Genomic DNA, 18,476 nt, shown 5'->3' with positions numbered 1-18,476 from the left:
ATTATTGACCGCTGAGATTTGCATTATCATAGCGGCGGTCTTGCTCGGGTAGGAAAGGAGCAGTAGACTTGCCATAGCTGCAAAGTCTTAAATACTAGCTTCTTATGTCACCGGGACAGAAACAGACTGTTTATACTATTATGGGTGAAGGGCAATAAAAGCAAGGCACCTTCAAAATACATGCTATAAAATCTTGTAGAATATCAATGGTTCTAATTGAGTTATTGGTCCTGAAGAAGGTAGGAAAAAGGACAAGCAGCCACTGAAAAGCTGCATCCACTCAATAAATTTTTAGTATTTTGATTGTATACAGTTGTTTTCTATGTTATTTTTTGACCAAATGTTTTTGATAATGTATCTGGGCCAATGGATGATAAATTATATTAACAGATGTCACTAGTTTTTTCTGTGTCTTTTATTAAACAGTTTCTAAATAATGTGGTTGGACCACAATTGGTTATTTTTTTTAGATCAAAGTTATTTCTGTTGTTCTTGTGTTGATAATTAAGTATCCACATAGCTAAAGTTTGGATTTTAATGATAAGCCAGTGGACAAAACATTTCTATTGAAAATTTCAGCCAGTACTTCATTTCGACCATGCTTATATTAACCTTTTTTTAATCCTTTAAACTATGCATCTCTACCTGACGAGGTTTCACAGTAGGTAGTGCAGACCAAGCGGGATGAGTGAAAGTGAATAAAAGCGGCCTCAGAAGCCCATTCCTACGACTCCCTCTACATTCACAATGCACTCATCGGCTTCTTCATCTATTCCTTCTCACCTTAGCATCAAACTAGCATCTCTGACTCCCCCACACTAATCAGGGTTTATACGGTCCTTAGCGGCCTCATGCTCAACCAACAGAAAAAAACAGTGAAAATGGTCTTCATGCCTCGATCACCCCTGCAGCCATATCCTTCTCAACTCATTTTCCTATTGATGCTCTTCCTCGGCTGCAAGAAACATATTTTCTCATGTCAGAACATTCTTTGTATGTTAGTCATCTGCGCTTGTGCAGCAGAGAGCCCCTCAAGCATCCTCAGGCCCAGGCATTAAGAGACACCATGATAAAATCTTGACCTGACTTGTAGGGCAGAGATAAAAGGACAAAGCAGATAAAGATGATTATTGCAGTGTACTGCAACATTTATATAGCTCTTACTAGCCCTACGTAGGGCACTGAAACACTTGCCTACATGCACAGTGTTCTACTCTGTGTTGGTTGTGTGGCTGGAAGGCTGTTGTCTTTGATTTTGATCCTATGTAGAAAGTGTTTCTATGTTTGTGTGTGATGACCACCGAGCTGCAGTTTTCATGTTATGGGATGCAGTGCGGAGCAGTGTATTAGATGAACCATTGTGTGGCTTAGATTTGCAGTTTATAGTTTTGTATAGGGTAGCAGCTTAGAGCAATTCAGCAGGTCATTTATGGTATTTTTAAAGGTTGTAGTCTACATAGCTAGGTATCTCTCTGGGTTGCCCAACCTGATTTTTTTTATTTTTTTTAAGTTTATGGTCCTGTACTGGGAAGGGCTTTGTTAATACTGTCTCATATCTGCTTAACATTGTGAGCTGTAATGAAGCAGTGACAGTATGGTGCTAGTTGGAACCTGCAGTGGTGGACTATATATAAATATATATAAATATATATATATATATGTTTGTGTGTGTGTATATATATATATATATATATATATATATATAGTATGCAAATCACCTTAATCTCTCCTATGTATCATCTCACAAGCCACACGGAGGTCACAGATGATGGTGGCACACTGTGGTTCATTTCCATATTTTATTTACATTTGTACACAAGAGGCTTTCATTACTTTGTCATGGCGACGCATTTCTGCCGTAGCCTTTGATATATATATATATACCTATATTATATATACAGTCCTCCGATTGGCCAGCAGTATGTGGCAGATCTCTCCAGTTATTCTGTGCCTGTTCAGCTGTTATTGGCTGGTACAGTACTTTGGGGATGGCCAAACGCTGTAGCAGATATGACTTACATGAGTGTACAAGGATTAAGCATTGTAAGGCATTTTTTTCAGCCTGTATGAACTACAGTTGGCTGCTGACTGCCAAGTGTTAGGGTTTTAGTCTGAGCCAAAAGAGTTCATTATGAATTGCCACTACTATATAATAGTTTTTAGAAATTTTGTACCTGCACACGCGACCTCCAGTTCATTATATTCCACTGTATAGATGTATTTTCTGACAGAGCAATTAAACTGCAGGTTTCTGAACCAACAGGGTAGCATCGCAAGCCCAGTGCTTAATTTGTGCTTGTTGTTTCCGGTGTGGAGCACCAGCACTTATATCTGAGGGCCGGCGCTTAGTTTTCTGTCTCAAGCATTTGCTGCGAGCAAAAGACAAGTGGGATAGACGGAGAAAGAGAAAAACGAAAAAGCATCAGAAAGGGGAAAAGCAGGAAGCTGCAAGAGTGAGCTGAAGGGGAAGGGAGTGGCTATAAATGGACTGAAAAGGCCTGAGGTGGCTTCAGGATTATGCTGCCTCAGTATTATGTGCTCCCACTTTTAATTGCAGCAGCCCCGGCTTTAAGAGGAGTGCTTTGAGCACCGGCACCTTTTTATTTACAAATTAAGCACTGCGCATACCTATGAAGGCACACTTCTTTCATCACAACCTCACATAAAGTGCTTTGCCGAATGAACCTAAGAGGAGGCCAGGGGAGTTGCTTAGTTGCTTCAGCGGGTGGGGGGTGTTTGGGGTGTTACACCCGGTAAATAGTTGGGTACTGGTGCGTTCAATTGGGTATGGTGAGGTGGCTGTCGGATTTTACTGTGAATCTTTACACACACAGAGATAAAAAAAAGCACACATACTCTGTCCCTTTCTCTGTTTTGAAACTCTTTAAAAATGTTGGTAAGTTTACAAATACTGTGATTTCCCTCAGTTAGCATGCCTACCAGTCTGCATTCCTCTCCCTGTCCACTGCTCCTTTAACTCCTCTCATGTACCCTGCCCCCGTATAATGTATTTTTACATTATATGTCAGCGTGATTGTTTGAAAATCTGACGCTCACACCTTCCCTCCCCAGGCTTACTGACCAATCCACGCCACTGGAGGAGGACATCTTTCAAAAGGCATTCACACTGTCACCTGTATTTGGACACCTGCTCAATGCATTCAGCTGGACCTGTTGGGGGAGGGGGGCATTAAGCACCCGGGAAGGTTTAAACTCCTAAGCGCCTGGAATCAGTAATTTCAGGCCCGTGCAGAGAATCCCCACAGGGCTGATAGCTCCTAGCATTGTGTTTGCACCTCCGCAGGCGGCAGAGTGGTTCTACGCCGGTGATTCGCGGAGCCGATGGATTGCTTCTCCGAGGGACTCCTTGTTTCCCAGAGTAATCATGGTTGTTGGCCCTGCAGCACAGCATCCGTGGCTGCCAGGTGGAAGCAGTGTCTCGTGTCTAAGGCGGAAGCAGCTGCTCTGCCAACAGGACTTGGTGTGTGTGCGCCAGGCGGGGCTACAGGTGTGCGGCCTGGGGAGTGCGCAGCAAAACTTGGCCACCTCACAAAAACTGGCTGAGTAGGGGGCTAGCTTTAGAGGGGGTGTCCCCTCTAATAAATGTATTTTCTGATAAATTGTTGGGTACAGGTGCTTTCAGTCGGGTATTGTGAGATATCCATCGAATTTCAGTCGGAATTTTTACATTCACAGACAAAAACACACACTCTCTGCTTTGAAAATCCTGAAATATATTGGTTATTTTACAAAATACTGTTTTCTCACACTTAGTTCTACCAATATAAATTCCTGTTCCTTTCCAGTGCACCTTAGGCCCCTCTCAAGTACCCTGCTTGTTGTATAATGTAATTAAACATTATATGCAGTGCCTAATTTGTGCTTGTTGTTTCCGGTGCGGGGCACTAGCACTTATTTTTGTGGGCTGGCACTTATTTTTCTGCCTCAAGCATTTACTGCGAGCAAAAGACACACATGGGCAAGACGGAGGAAGAGAAAAACTAAAAAGCGTCACAAATGAAGAAAGCAGAAAGCTGCAGGAGTGAGCTGACGGGCAGGGAGTGGCTGTAAATGGATTGAAGAGGCCCGAGATGGCTTCAGGGTTACGCTGCCTCCATATTCCATGTTCGCACATTTAATTGCAGCAGCCATGTGTTTAATAGGGCGGCTTTGGATACCTGCGCCTTTTTATTCACAAATTAAGCACTGATTATATGCCAGTATAATTGTCGGAAGATCTGAAGCTCGCACCCCCCGTTCTTACTTGACCAAGCTACGCCCCTGGCTGAGCGTCAATTCTGCTGGATTCCCTTAACCTCCTGGTACCTAAACCTGTAAATATATGAATGTAACACTGTACATCCACACTTGAATGAACGTTGCTCTTTTACTCCCAGGCTAGATTCTCACTATAAAGTACCCTTACATACATTTATACACCTATATGAAGTATTCTTCCCCAAGTGTGTGGAATCTTCACACGATTGCTTGGTTTTCTGAAGTAGCAGCAACGGGACAGGAGATTCGTACGAAATATATGGCTGAGATGTTAACAATGGGGCCTGCAGGTACTCTGAAGATGGGTTTTCATCTTCCGATGTGTCTAGCCGTGAGTTGACCATGTCTGCATGCAGAAGCTAGGAAGGAGGTATCAAAGTGTAAACCAGGTATTACATGGGCCGTCTCTGGCTAATCCAAATTGATGTCCGTCAGTAGCTTTCACGTCCTTTCCAGCTTATGGCTATATGGGTGAACCGGGCTGGACGGGTCCCAGGTGCGGAGTTCAAAGGCACTTGGCTAGCACATGAAGAACATGGCTTCTCCTTTTCATGCCGCTACTCATCGCTGGCATCTGAGGATTCACACTTGGCATGATGGTGCATCGTGCGGTTTTGATCAGGCAGCTCTGCTCCTTGAAGCACGCCACGTGCTTCCGCAGACAGATGGCGGCAGACCGAGGATGTTGGCACTGAAGGACTGTGACTGTGTAAAGCGGAGGGATAAATAACTGGAACAAGAATGAAGCTGTCTGGTGCACCAAGCAGAATTAGTCACAGGAAGACAGGCTGGCATAGACAGCTGGATTCTTCCATCTTGGAACCGTGGGATGCCAGCTACTAGTGGATCCATGGCTGACTTCTTTCCAGAACTTATCAGACTTGGCTTGGGAGGTGAGGACTGGATTGACTGTTCACCAGTAGAGTAAAGGAAGGAGTTTGTGTTGTCAGTATTTTTGTACATATATTCCTATACGTCTCCACTATACCTCAGTGAACCACCCCACAACATCTTTGCACCCTCACCTACTTCCCTTTTGCTGTCATTAGTGTTATACACTCTACATCCGTGGTGCAGGAACAATTTTTAAGGTGGGCGAGCTGACCAAAAAAGTCACATTACCAAAGGCACAGGGCATATATGGAAGTCTGTCTTTGCAAACACAACAAATGCTTCCAGATAAAAAGCAACTGAATTACCACATTATTGTTCATTTAGGGGGTTCCTGCTGCAACTTCCACACCCTTAATTCCTGTGCCGCTGCCCTGAAATCATTAAACAGTATTGTGGAAACAAATCCTGTGATTGCTTACTTCATACCCTGGCAGTGTTCTTTTATTGCTGTTCAACATGTGTATAGCGTGCTGCTGTCACTAGTCTCCTCCTTTCTGTTGCCTGCCAAGGCTTGCATGACTGGTTGGCGGAGTGTATGGATGTATTGTGGTCTTCGATGGAAGATCTTGGTGACTTGTATGTAGTTCTAAGGGGATTTTCAAACTTATCACTGTGGACTTGGCCCTACAGGGAGGCTTGTTTAGGTCTTAAAGGATGTGGTGGAGAGGGTTGTGCACTCATACGCACCTCTTTGTGGCTCATTCTCATTTTCCTTGGGGGATGTGGGATATGTTGAGGCACGAGGCCCCTGGTGGTTTAAGGACTCGGATGCCTTTACAAGGGAAAGGTAAGTCCTGCTTGTTCTTTCAACAGCTGCAGGTCTGTTTGCACTGCTGGAAGTTGATATGAAAGCCAAGGGTAACCACTTCGTCCGCAGTACTGACGGAGGCTTCTGTGGTTGTTGCTCCGCAGTCTAGGCACTGAGTAGGACAAGCTTTGAGTGGGAGAGTAGACAGCATGAACCTTCCACAAGCAGAAGGCGGAAGTCAACTGATGAATGATCCTGAAGACAAGACAAAACAGTATCAGACACATTCAACAAACTAGCCTTTTCTTCCACTTGCTTACAGAAGCGTCATTTTGTTCTGTACCTGTGGGTGCCAGCATACACACAGAACGTTTCTTATCCTTGAGCTGAGCTTTAATGCTGCCGGTGTTACGGTTCGTGCTTAACACCAGCAGAGAAAGCTGCATGACCCTGGACCTAGTTTCTACTCTAACCACTGTGTCAGCCTTAGAAAATATAGGGTGATTTCACACCTAATTTCAAGAAGGTGTTCGGTGAGGTTCGGGGTGGGAGGTGTTTGGGATTTTTTATTTATTTGGGGGGGGGTGTGGCAATGCACTTTTTAAATGCCGCATTTTGGTATATTTTTCAATTATGTTCATGGGTGAGTTCTCCACTTCACTCTGCCCATTCCATTGGAGGTGATAGCTTGCTCCTTATATATAGTTACACAATAGCTTACTCCATCACCCAGGTAGGCACAGAACCGACTAAGGTGAGCGCACAAGCCTCCTGTACCCTAACATGCAGAATTGATCTGAGTGAATATTGGTTAAGGCAAGCACTCACCCTTGCGGATCGAATCTAGAATATTGCATTCAACAACAGTAAATCACTTACTTCATTCTGCAGTGCATAACCAGTAAAGTTAAAAAAAAAAAAAAGTGAAGTGTACAAAGTTTTTATGAGCCTCGATGACACTGCCGAAAGCAGGGGTTGCGGAATTCCAAGACCCCATATCCTTGACTACTACTGAGCCCTCTTCCTTCCCCATCACACCTTTGCAGTAACTTTATCTCAGTCTTGCAGGTTCTTTTTCATGCCAGCCCCTATGTCATTGTTTTTGTATCTTTCTCTTCCTCCTTCTTTCTCCCCTTTCTTCTCCTCCTCCTCCTCCTCTGGGCCAAAGTCTGACAATGGAAAATAGGTTTACGGTCTCCAAAAATGAGTTCTGGTGCACATCACCTGCAGGTATCGGCACAAATGAAGCACTGGGACCTTCCTGATCCCATTTGCTGAGTTGTGTTTTTTAGTGCTCATATCAATGGTGCCCTTTACCTGGTCACCTGAATTGCAAAGTTTTGCAATCAGCTGGGGAAGTCCTCTGTCAACAGAAATACCTTTGAGGTTCACTCTCAGGGTACATATGGTGCCTCCTTTCCCAATAGGTGATAGGAATAATTCCTGCAGCAGTTGCTGATTGCTTCCTGTGGTAAATACACCTATTTCAGGAGGAGGTAAAACTTCTTAATCACAAATTTCTTTCTGCCATATTACAGCCAGGGTCAAATTACCACCACCAGCATTCCAGACTTGAAATTAGTGTTAAAAATTACATGTATATGCCTAAATAGGATCAGCTTTAAGTTGGCCCTAAAACTCCTCACCAGCCTCCACAGCAAGAAGCTTAACCAACATGTGGCACTTAAGACTCAGCTAATAATGGAGGAGTGTTTTATTCTGCAGGCCCAACCACTGTCCATGCAATGTAAATACTATTTTTGCCTCCATTGGTAAATTTGCAGCAGTGGTATTTATTAACCTGCTGAGCGCATGAACACGTGGTCTGTTAGCTGTATGTTTTTTTTAGCACTAAGCAGTATTTTTCTGTTTGCTTTCTTCCATAACTGTGGTGGTAGTCATTATTGCAATCCACCCAGGAGGTTAAAGGTGGTGGAACTTTGGCCGCCAGTGCTCTGTAATTTATTTCCAGTAGATGTCTATCTGAAGGAGGACTTGGAGTTTAAGACCACCTGTCTGAGGTCAACGGGTATTAATGGGATTGGGCTGTGGTGTCCCATCTGGCTTGATTAGCCATGTTCACAAGAGGGACTTGAATTCAGATCGAGCCAAAGTCTTAGATTGCTCTATGGCAATACCTGATTAGTAGATTAGGGGCATCTACAACATGAAGATGCTCCAGAAATCATTAAAGCAGCATGTCTTTTATTACTCTTTCCTTTTCAGAATGTATTGATCTACATGTTTTTACAGGTTGCGACAGCTTGTGTGTGCCAGCGGTCCACATGCGTCATCTGAAGGCATGTTGTCATTTGTAATGACCTACTGCAAGGAAGACCTTCTTCCAAACCAAATGCAGCCGATGATACCTTACCACTCAGGTGGATGGATGGTAGTGCATAGATCAACAACAAAATAGACAGATATAGGCAGCGCCTAGATGCCTCCGGGTGATTGTCGTGCTTTATAAAAAACATTCAACATAACAATAATGCGAATGGTGCAGCTCAAAACTGAAAGTGCTTTGAACTGTACAATATGATACACATATATATTTAGGGGTGTCCCCCAACTCGGCAGTGGTTCAAGTCCAATATACTTCTTGGTCCTTATTCTAATGAATTTAAGAAGACAGCCCCTGTGATGCTGTTAACGTTTTGACCTAAACATGCACTTACAAAGGTCTTCTCGGGACAAGTATGATCTGTCAGATAACCCTGTTCATGATGTTTCGGGATCAATTATTCATATATACAATGTTCAAGTGATTAGCGCCCTGCAAAGTAGCTGAGCTTCCATTAATTCAGAAAGCAAATATTTTACACTTACTTAGATACTCAATACCTTGCAGGGACTTCTTTGGTCTTGTGTATCGCCACATCCCGGGTAGAGAAGGATATGACGGAAGAATGATAGTCATTCAATGTCAGTATACAATATGTGTTTCTTAAATAAACCGTACAGTGAATGATGGCACCATAGGTTTCAAAACCCAAACAGACATTTTGCAATACCTTCTGTTGGTGATTGTGAGAGATACAGGACTGGGGGAAACATAACTGTTTTTTTCAAGCATGATAAATACTGGTGAAACATGTAAACTTACTGCAATTATGGGGTTTAGTTGACTAACACTTATGGAGGTTCGCTGACAACATACCTCTGAACCTACTTTTGGTGGTAGGACACCCCTGTTATATCATTCTTTATTGGAATTTTGCAAGCGGGGAAAGATGCGAAGAGTCCATAAAGTTTGCATCTCCAGGAAGTTGTAGAAATGTCAAGTTCACACAACCATGCTGCCAACATTTAAAAGTCAGCCTCTTGTGGTCATACCTGATCATATCTTGGACAGATGATGAAATTAACCTGAATGGGACAGGCATCACATCTCATTTAAATTCACACACTTTATCTGGAGTGCCGCTTCCTGGAGGAGCTGGTTGGATCCTGATGAATTGAAGTGGGGAGCATGCCGGATATTCATCACAGCGCCCAAAGGCACTTTCAGGGGTGTTAAAATCCCAAAAGCACTTTCCACTAAACAAGAACGTCCAAAAGCACTTTCCACTAAACAAGAACGTACACCAACTTCCAACATATATTAGATAGAACACCTTACACACACACGGAGAACTGCACAAGCCAAACATAAAACCAGTAATACCTCAAACTATCAACAATAAAACCTCAAAATATATTTAAGCTGAGACCTATTCACAAAAAGCAATCATCACGAGACCCCAGAAATTGATTCCTTGTAATCTCTACTGGCCCTGCAAGACGATGCTACTGTGCTTACTCTTTAAAGACCACTGAGCTGAGATAGCATAAATACATTCCAGGTAATAAGTATGTATTAAGGGTACTGTTTTATGTATATCTCATTAACTAATGTCAGCACCTGTGACCGCTAAGAGTAAGCGCCTAGTTCTGTGTCGTGTATCCAAAGAAGGATACCTTCTCTGGGCGCTATATGAGCTTTTATTTGAGATCCCCTCTTCCTCTGCTGGATACCAGGCAGAAACCTTGCAGGTTCTCTCTCCACTCAGCCAGAACTATCTAAGCTTCTTGCACGCACTGCAAGAAGGCTCTCTATGCAAGGAAGACAAGGCGCTTTATTCCTGATGAATGTATGGTTGAGAAGCAGGCAGCCCAGAAACTCGAAGAGGCATCATTAATTGACATTACTTAAGCAGCACACTGTTTTAAATGGCATTTAACGTTGTCAGACAGCATTAATTAGACTCCCTCTTGCAGAAGGTTATACCTTTAAAAAAGCAGCAGCGTAAAGTACAGTCAAGGAACAGAACCCCCTTACCCTGTCAGTGTTAATCTCCTTATCTGACAGCTCCGATCTCTCTAAACATTTGTAGGCCTGGCAGGCCTCGCGAATAAAAGCTGCAATTGACCTGTGCACTGATGTCTTTAAAAAAAAAAGTCCGAAGCGGCCCAATACATGTCCCCCTCCACTTTCATGCAGTTTACCTGACGGAAACATTTCACCATGAATCACTCTTATATCAAAACCTTACAAAATGTGTCAGAATCTTTCAAATATTTTTTAACTAATAGGTGCGCAAGAATACCGATGGAAAATAGTTAGTTTCCATGTCTGTATTCCTTTATTAAACCAGAAAAATGCAAGAATGTTATTTTATTTTAAACGTGTCTTCACGCTGTCTATCGTGGCCAGTGGTCCAAGAGGCCTGAATATTGAGAGCATAGGGAGATGTAGTAAAAATGACTAAGGGATGCTAATGAAAGTTAAAAAGATGCGGCTCTGCCCATGCTGTCACTGCAGTTCGAGTTTTCAAGTATGTGCATTTTTTTGTTGTGTAGGACTAATTAGTTCACATCACAATATGCATTAAAGTGTGTGTTTAATTCTTTTAAATATGGAAATATACTCGTTTTTTGCCATTTATATAAGGTAAACTCGACCCAAGGAGATAGGAGCTCCAATTACATTACTCCGTGTCAATATACATTTGTTTTTAGGGACGAGGAGATTAAGTGATTTGCACAGAATCACAGGATGTTGAGCCGACGCCGGGACTTGCACCTGGTTTCCCAGTTTCAAAGTCACCAGCTTTGGCCCTAATGCCACTTCATCTCCCCCTCACTAGTTGCAACTTAATATTTCGCCCACCAGAAGTAAATATTGATAAAAACCTAATAGTTAACAATAAATATAGTTTTAGATGTGAACTGATAAAATAACCCTATAAACCTGGGAATGCTGAAACATAACCCACTCATGGGAAACCCGAGTACCCTGGAGCACTGTTCAGTCGCCTTCTCGTCCTGACAACTTCTCACGGGATGAGTGACTCGGAGGAAGGATGCTTCAGCAGGGATGCAGCTTGGTCAGGAAGACTGGGAGGCTGTGAGCTTCACATTTCCCAACACAGACTGGCATATCATTTTAAAATACATTATGCGACAAGCAGGGCACATGTGAGGGGCTTAAGGGGCAGTGGATGGGGGAGGAATACGGTTTGGCAGGGGCACTAAGTGAGAGAAAACACAATATTTTGTAAAAATAAACATTTTTAAAAACTTTCAAAACCGAGAGAGGGAGAGTGTATGTCTTGTTTTTGTCTGTGTATGTAAACATCTGACAGACACCGCACCATACCCGACTGAAATCACATGACCCCAACTATTTATCAGACAATACATTTACTGGGGGGTGTAACAGTCACCCTGCCCCCCAAACTACGCCCCTGTGCTTTAAATGTGCATCCAGGGGGTCCATAAAACTTCTGATTACATCTTCATCAGAGATTGATCTTTTAAAATAAAAATAGGGCATAAACAACTCCCCTACAAGCTCCTAGCACAGTGTCATCAAATGTGCCTGTCTAACTCCCTTGAAAGGCAGCAAAGGCTTTAATGAGATTAGCTAAATCTTGTTTTCTAATCAGTACATCATCTTGGCTTCATCTCATCAGTTTTTACCCTGAAAGCCTCTCCTGATGTCCTCTTCCAAGTCTTATTCGGTTTCACTGCACTGCCTTGTTATTGGGATAGGCTGGCCAACACAGAATGCCCACAATACAATACAGGACAATACAATAGTTTTTTTTTAAAGCTCACAGCTGCTTTCGAGGAAGCGCCCCGGCGCTAGCAGCAAGGTTCCAAAATGACCTAGAACACAGCAACAATCCCAAGATAAAGACCCTAAACTCCAAAAAGAAATGTCTTCCAAGTTTTTTTACAAAAAAAAGATTCATAGGAACCTGCGTAGAGCAATCAGTAGGGAGTTCCAAAGTTTATCAGTAAGAAACACAAGAGATTCCCCCCCCTTAAAGCCTTGCAAATCCTGGGAATTTGCACAGTAACTTTAGAGCTTTAGATCACAAGGATCTGGACACAGTAGGCTTTAAGTCTTTTTCGTAGATACAGGGGGGCCATCTGCTCAGAAGCTCTATGGGCAAAAGGTAGTGCCTTGAATTTGACTCTATTAGCAGTGAGCAGTCAGTGCACTTGGTGCACATAGGCAGACATTGATAAGTATGCCGGACACTTTGGAATTACAAGAGTGGCAGCATATTGAATAATGTGCAGGCAATGCCTCAAGTAAGACGGCAAGCCCAGATAGAATCTATTAGCGTAGTCCAACTTGGAAATCACCAGACAGAAGACAGTAGTCTTATGGTGATCTCGGGTACCAGGTGTAACCTCCTTCTTAATAATTTAAGAGTTGCAAAACAATTTGCAGATAATGATTTCACCTGAGGTTCAAAAGACAGATTAGAATCAAATTCGATGCCTAGATTTCTCACAATCGAAGCTGGTATAGGAGGGGCATATAGCTCCGAAGGCCACCAGTTAGGGGAGTCTGGGTAACCACTGGTGCTAAAAAAGATACGTTCTGTTTAAACGAAGTTCAGCTTAAGGCAGTTGCTATTCATCCACTTACAGACAGATTTCAGGCAAAGCTTAAAGGAATTAAAAGCCTCAACATTATTATCCTGGAATGTCAGAAGGAGCGGAGTATCATCAGCGTAGGAAATCACCCGCAGGCTCCAAGATTCCAGAAAGTTCGAAAGAGGTTCCAAATAAACATTAAAAGGGATAGGACTTAAGGCAGTGCCTTGAGTCACCCCACAGACGAGTGATTTGGCGGTTGAGGTAAAGGGAGAAAGAAATATAGCTTGAATCCTGTCTTCAAGATACAATTTAAGACAGGCTAAGGCCTGTCCTTGGACTCCAGTATTCCTAAGTCTGTTTAAAAGAATAGAGCGAGAGACCGTATCAAGCGTTGATGGTGATGATGATGCAGTAGGACTACCATCACTGCAGCATTCTGATCAGGATTGTCCTTTATAAACACTGAAACCTCCAATTAGGTGGACTCTCTGCTACACCTTGCATGCAAGCCAGATTGAGTATCATGTAGTAAATGGTTTGCCTCCAGAAAGTGGGCGAATAGTCTTACGAACGTCTCCAACATTTTTGCTATTGCAGGTAAGAGTGAAATTGGTCTGAGGTTATTGAGCAACTTGGGGTCAGAATTGGATTTTTTTTACTAAGGGAAGCAAGAGGGCCTGCTTCCAACTCCTCTGCCCAACGGCGGAGTCTTAGGAGGAATTCATCCTCTGGTCCAGAATGAAATTAACAAACATGGTGGCAATTTGAGGATGTCAGGAGGACACTGGTTAAGAGGAAAACCCGATTTAAAATTGGCGCGTAAAGAGGATGACTCCTCCAAGAAAATAGGTTCAAAATTGAACAATAGAGAGCCAGAAGAGAAAAGTCCCATCCAAAGTAGGCGACAGCCCACCCTGAGTGGGAAATTAATCATAAATAGTTTTGATTTTATTAAAACAGATGTTGGAGAGATCCTCACATAAGCTACCTGATGAAGTGTTAGAAATGGGGTTCCTGGTTGGCTAGTGTATGCACCTCAGCTGGGCAGAACCCACCACTCTGGTCAGGGCAAGTAAGTTACACACCAAAGATAACTCATGCTCACCCCCTGGTAACTCGGCACAGAGCAGTAAAGCTTATACTCAGAGGTCATGTGTATAGCGTTTGCTCAAAACAGTCACACCAGTGACACAAATGCACTACAAAAGAGATGCCACACAGGATTGTATAAAACTATGTTGTAACAATATATATATATATATATATATATATATATATATATATATATATATATATATTTTTTTTTTTTTTTCAAAACAACTAGGTCTCCTCTTCCCCAGACCAGTTACACAGCGGCACAAGAACAAACTGCTCCTGGCCCAATTCAAAACTTTTTTGTGTTGTTCTTCTTTGGGCATTGTAATATAGCCTTAGAACCCACCGCAGTGGGCTCTACCAGCCATAAAGGGAGAGGGCCCTTAATGGCTGGTAAGGCCCACTACGGCGGGTTCTAAGGCTATTAGAACATTCTGCCACTAGAGGGTAGAATGTTCTATCAAATAAAGCAAATTACTCATGACGGATTAAAATCCCCTCGGGCTCTGTGAGGCTTTGTTCACAGCTGATGCTGTGAACAAAGAGAACATTAGAATGTTGACGCTCTGGAATTTTACATGGAGCACTCCACTGTCTGCAATGGAGCCCCCAACATTCCAATGTTCTAATCTTTAGATTAAACAGTTAAAAGAAAAGTAAATGGCCTACGCATTTTGGCTACGCCTTCAACTGGGACTCCGTCTCTGTCAATGCTAGCACTGACTCTGCCTTTCTACCATGTGCCATCCAACCATTTTTGGGTTCCCAGACAAGACATATTTCAGTTATTTGTGTGTGACCCTGATAAAGCTTTACATATAATTTGGTATTGTAGGCTTGAATTAGCAGGAAATGGGTATTAAAATTCAAAATTGCTCTGTACCGGGCCCCTCAAAATGAATCCCTTTTCTTTTCTGCTCTGAAAAGAGTTCTTGTTCCTTGGAAATTGCTCTCACCTTATAAACTGTGTATAGCTGATGCCTTGGGTCTTCATCGCAAAATGTAATCAATAGGTAACCATCAACAGTTGCTGAATGTCGCCACCTCCCTTCTATTGATAAACAACTAGTAAGGCAAGCCTGAAATGCCCTATCTGGATATGTTAAAGCAGCCCTGTTCTCGCCACCACCCCCTTTGCAAATGTCACCCAGCAAACAGCATGATTAATAGTTTGAGCCAAGTAATTTCCAGCCCAGCTTTACATTTATATCCGCCTGAAGGCAGCTTTCACTGGCTATCACTTTTTTTCTCCATTTCCCTCTAGATTTGGTCCAGGCATTATTTGATGATTTGTGTAATGTCACCCTTTAGCTGATCTGGAATGTGGAAGATGTGCATTTGAGCTAGGTTTTTTTTTCTTCTTTTACTACCAGGGCCATCGGCATGTTTCAATGACTCGAATCCTCCCCACCTCCCACACACCCTTTAACAGTCCAACAGAAGGGAAACACAACATCAAACACAAAACTGCTCGGCTCAACAATCCTTCGTCTGTGGTTTAGATTGACTCTGACAGTGCTTATTGACAAACAAAAATTAATATAGCCTTATTGCCCGCTGCTAGGGACTATAAAGAATGAGAAAGAGAGACTATAACAATGGTATAGCCAGAGGAACAAGGGCTATAAGGGTATTAGAACATTCCACCCACTGAGGGTAGAATGTATGGAATTAAAAAGGTAGATATGGAAGGACAAACTGGAATGAGGGCTTATATACCAGCCAATATAGGTCCTGAGCCATGTCATTTTCTTCAATGAAGCCGTCAACATTCCAGTGTTATAATATAGCTTTATAGCTCACCGTAGCGGGCAATACCAGCCATTAAAGGCCCGCTCAAGGGCTCAAGGGTTAAAGGCCCAAGATGAGGGCCTTTAACAAGGGAGCGGGCCTTTACCCACCCCAGCCTCCGGGTTGCTTCTCCTATGGACCTCACCAGCCTGAAAACCCCGGCACACATCCCTTGACCTACTGCCTCAAAGGGCAGTAAATGCCTGCGTGCCTCTCCCAGAGAACCCCCCCTTTGCAAGGGCAATCCTAAAGCTGCCCCTGCTCTGCTCCAAAGCGGTAAAAGCCCAAGCAATAACTGGAAAGCATGAGGCCTACAGAAATGCATTGCATAACGTATTCCAAGCAAATGGCACAGAAGCACTTTATTTCTTCATGTTTCTTGGCAGAAACCATATTTAAAGATGGTATTCTTTGTCTTCGGGCGACAGATGCGTCTGCGCGTTGGTAATAACTCTCTTTTAGAAGCAATAACTGGACCATTTTCAAAGACTGTTATGTCATCGTGTTTTCTCATTTTAAGGATGAAGGTTTCTGCAGCACTCTGTATGAATTACTTGCTACAGATATTCTGGAACAAAAATAAACGATGGTGTATGAAATGAGAAATTAGAATGTACATGCCTAGCAGCTCTGCTTTGGAAATACATCAGAAATTACACTAACAAATGCAGTGTAGGAGGAAACTCCTTGAGGTAGGTACATTGTGTGACAGTAACGATGAAGTGTCTGAATATTTGTATATAAACCTACCATCTATCAAAACAACCCCTTAAACAGCAAGCAGCCAAATATTTCTCTGGGTCAATAACTTAACCCAACAGCTTAAACATAGAGGACGAGATGTCCCTGTCATGCATGTCAATCATCTCCACATACCACCATGCCAGTGCCAAGGAGTACATGAATCATACACGGGTGAATATTAGACATTCAAAATCCAAAGCCATAATGGGCATTAGACATGGTGAACCCCCACACTCAAATCTAACAGAGCACCTACATGTCCACTGACAAATAAGGTCACACATGGGAGTAGATCAGTGGTCTTCAAACTATTTAATGCTGCGCCCCTCCCCTGTGGAAAAAAAAATCATTGGGGCCCCCCTCAAAATTCTTCAGTTATTTTATTAAACTGGCAACTTTAAATGTGAATAGTCTTATTTAAACATTGCAGTTAAGTTCTGTTACCGATGTAAAATTGCAATCAAATACGTGATTGCTAGACATATTATTCAGGTCAGGCAGGTCTTGCAAACATGTAAAAGGATCCACAGTGTGATTTTTAGAAATGGGGGTGAAGGGTTTGAAGAATATTTGGAATCCCCTCCCTTTTGACCCCTTGTGCCAGCCAGGATATAAATGACAAAATATGTGAGTGATGTCCCATTACAGAGAGGCTAAGTGCCACTCACTAAAACAAAACACTGGTATAAGTATAACTCTTCTTTTTGGTCAGAGCCTGCCCCATCCCCCGGTATCATTTGAGGCCCCCCAGTTTAAAGATCCCTGGACTAGATCATGCATGCAAGGACAAGTGTTCAAGTCCTCTCATTGCATCTCACTTGAGGATTCTTCCTCACCACTGCAAGACATAGTTTCCAGTATTTGAAACCAGAGGAGTGTCAAAGGTCATGTTTCAAGAACATTTCCTATGATTAAACTCTCTTGAAGATGATTAGTTGTTTATTTGTCCTGTGACTGTCTCCATGGTGTTGTTAGTTATCTTTTCAGTTGGTGGGGGACCATCCAGCAGCACAGAAAGTTTTGAGCTAGAGATGTTGGAAATTAAGAATTCCGCCTCCCTGAATCGTGTCTTAATGATCTTTAGTAGAATTTTATGTGTCCCACAAATCTGCAAAAAGATGTTAGAAAGACCCTTTGAGGAGTAACAACATCTCCTGCACTCCACTCACATTAGAATGCCAGAGATCCTTGCGTATTCCTGCTGGCTACATTCTCCTGTGTTTTTAAATTGTATTCAAGTTTCTTTGGTATCCAAAGCATTGTATGGTTACTCATTCTTTGGGCCTCCTAATTCACTCTTCATATGATTTGATCAAGGGACCTTGCAAACTTACAAAGATAAGATTTTTTTTAAAGGACTATCCACTGTGGAGTAAAAAAATATATATATGTTTACCCAATACTGTAATAATAGACTCATATAGATTGTAACATAATTCGCCAGATGACCCCTTTGAGAGTGGTGTTGCAATATAACAACCACAGTATGTGACACTGTTTAATCAATAGGTAGGATTGCTGTCTGATATTTGGGGTCACCAGGTATAAACGAAGATATATACATGATGAACTGGCCAGCCCTGCACACTGAGCCGTGTAGCATATTTCAGTTTAGAGGCCACACAGGTTGCAGTCGAGTGTAGCCTGGTCAGCAGAAGAAGTACAGGATGAAGTGTGGAGGGGGATGGGGAAATCATAAAACAGGAGATTACTCAATGTCCCTGCTTTGGTTCCTCGGCCTCGTGTGGGACAGAGGAAAACACTTCATCAATGATGGTGAAATCTCAGTTGACTCCACCACCGGGAAAGGTCCAGTAGGCCAGACACCTTAGAACTGCAAGGACCATAGCGCTGGAAGGGCATCCCAGTATGACGTACTTCCGGAGTTTATCTGAATAAGGGCGTACTTCCGGTGCTCACCCGAGTAAGGGCGTCTTTTTGGTGCTTAAGGGACTTCCGGTGCTCAAGGCCGTACTTCCGGTGCTCATCTGAGTAAGGGCGCCCTTCCTGTGTTCTAGCAACTTTCTCCATCCCAAGTAGTGTTGTG

The 18,476-nt window shown here is 42.8% G+C and overlaps 1 protein-coding gene across 4 annotated transcripts in view; it reads left to right on the top strand.

Moving 5' to 3' along the window:
* The window catches only part of RAB26 (RAB26, member RAS oncogene family), a 716,049-nt gene that overhangs the window by 165,517 nt on the left and 532,056 nt on the right, over positions 1-18,476 (top strand). The window lies entirely within an intron of this gene.

The sequence above is a fragment of the Pleurodeles waltl genome, chromosome 10, assembly GCF_031143425.1.
Source record: "Pleurodeles waltl isolate 20211129_DDA chromosome 10, aPleWal1.hap1.20221129, whole genome shotgun sequence".
Taxonomy (NCBI): Eukaryota; Metazoa; Chordata; class Amphibia; order Caudata; family Salamandridae; genus Pleurodeles; species Pleurodeles waltl.
The sequence above is the reverse complement of the archived record's forward strand: the minus strand, read 5'-3'. Positions and strand labels throughout refer to the sequence as shown.